We start from the raw sequence: 2,500 nt of genomic DNA on the forward strand, positions 1-2,500 counted from the left end.
ACACCCCCGCGCGCTCACCCCGCACGCCCCCGCACGCTCACCCCGCGCACCCCCGCACGCCCCCGCACTGCCCCGCGCGCTCACCCCGCACGCCCCCGCACACCCCCGCGCCCCCACTCCCCTCGCACACGCCAAGCCCCATCCTATGCTATGTGCGATACATGTCCTACCAACAGCATATCAAAAGTGTTGGATGTTACCTCCATAAAAAAAACATCATACCCAATGCCTATGAAACGTGAGTACACGTATAAAGCCTTGAAGGTTAGCCCCTACAACAATTCATCACACCTAACATCCGTGGAAAGTAAGAACGTGTATAAAGCCTTGGACTATAAAAATATCATCAAACCCAATACCCGTGAAAAGTGAATGTTCATTTTTAATGCTTTTTTTTTTTTTTTGGAACTAAGAAAAGAGTGACACCCGTCAAATTTAACTATTTTTTCTTTTGCTTGTCTAAAACAATAAAATGAAGAGTTTTGATACTAGAGCAAGTACATTACACTAAGACACCAACCATGACCGCGTTTTTACAACCATCACCCATTAATTGTGAAAGTACATGTGGAGTGGTCGGTTTGTTGTAATATTTTTTTTGGGAACTAAGCAACATGAAAGAATGATTCCCACAAAATTTCAGATTTTTTTGACCACTCTAGCTATTTTTTCTAATTTCTTATTATTTAATATTTAAAAATTCATTAAAAAAAATTGGTTGGTCGAAAAATTATGAAACTTGATTTCTAGATCCATTGGAATGTCCAATTCATGAATCAATTGAGTTCATGGAAAAAAACATTCTAAAACTTGAGATATTTGACCGTATGACCGCTCAGAAAAATCGTATCTAGGCCTGGCAGACCAAAAATGCCTCAAAATGTACTATATAGGGGGGTGACTAGTCTGCATGGGCTGGGCACGGGGGTACCCCCTATATCTTCCGCCACCCCCACGCCCCAAGCACTATGCGCCGCACAGGGGCATATGCTTGGGGCGTCGGGGTGGTGGTCGGAGGCCGAGGGCGGTTGACGGCGGGGGTGCGGTGGCGGAACGCGCACGGTGGGGCAGTGTCGGAACGTTCCCGTGCGCTCGCCAGCCCCACCCCGCCCCACCCGCGTGCGCCCCGCCCGCTTGCCCCCGTGCGCTCGCCCGCCCCGCCACGCCCTCATGCTCCAGCGCGCGCGCGCGCGCCCCGTCCCGCCCCGCCCGCGTGCTCCCGCGCGCGCGCGCCCCCGCCCCGCCCCGCCAGCGTTCGCCCCGCGCGCGCGCGCCCCCCGCCCCGCCCCGCCAGCGTGCTCCCGCGAGCGCGCGCCCCCCGCCCCGCCCCGCCAGCGTGCTCCCGCGAGCGCGCGCCCCCCGCCCCGCCCCGCCAGCGTTCTCCCGCGAGCGCGCGCCCCCCGCCCCGCCCCGCCAGCGTGCTCCCGCGAGCGCGCGCCCCCCGCCCCGCCCCGCCAGCGTGCTCCCGCGAGCGCGCGCCCCGTCCCGCCCCGCCCGCGCTCTTCTGCGCGCGCGCCCGTGCCTGCGCCCCATCCATCACCCATTAATTGTGAAAGTACATGTGGAGTGGTCAGTTTGTTGTAAATTTTTTTCTGGGAGCTAAGCAACATGAAAGAATGATTACCACAAAATTTCAGATTTTTTTGACCACTCTAGCTATTTTTTCTAATTTCTTATTATTTAATATTTAAAAATTCATTAAAAAAAATTGGTTGGTTGAAAAATTATGAAACTTGATTTCTAGATCCATTAGAATGTCCAATTCATGAATCAATTGAGTTCATGGAAAAAAACATTCTAAAACTTGAGATATTTGACCGTATGACCGCTCAGAAAAATCGTATCTAGGCCTGGCAGACCAAAAATGCCTCAAAATGTACTATATAGGGGGGTGACTAGTCTGCATGGGCTGGGCACGGGGGTACCCCTATATCTTCCGCCACCCCCACGCCCCAAGCACTATGCGCCGCACATGGGCATATGCTTGGGGCGTTGGGGTGGTGGTCGGCGGACGAGGGTGGTTGACGGTGGCGGTGCGGTGGCGAAACTTGCGCGGTGAGGCCGTGTTGGGTGCGCCTTTGGGCGTGCGACATGAGCCTTGTTGAGAATGGAATGTTGCGATGTTGCCTTGTAACTTGGGCTGGCTTGAGGATGGTTGATGGCTGGTACGATGATGAAACATGCAAGGTGGGGTGGAGTCGGGTGCCTTCGGGCGTGCGACATGAACCTCGTTGAGTGTGTGACGTTGTGGTGATGCTTGGCCAGCCTTGGGCCAGCCCTATGTTTTGAAGGCGTGTGGTGCCAGAACATGTTCGGCTGGTCGGAATTGGGTGCCTTTGGGCGTGCGACATGAGCCTCGTTGAGCACGGAATGTTGCGATGTTGCCTTCTAACTGGGAATCTCTGGTGTGAGGACTGTGGATGGCTGCTGGTACGATGATGAAACATGCAAGGTGGGGTGGAGCCGGGTGCCTTCGGGCGTGCGGCATGAACCTCGTTGA

The sequence above is a fragment of the Cucurbita pepo genome, unplaced genomic scaffold (assembly GCF_057944985.1).
Source record: "Cucurbita pepo subsp. pepo isolate OVF unplaced genomic scaffold, ASM5794498v1 scafford_21, whole genome shotgun sequence".
NCBI lineage: Eukaryota > Viridiplantae > Streptophyta > Magnoliopsida > Cucurbitales > Cucurbitaceae > Cucurbita > Cucurbita pepo.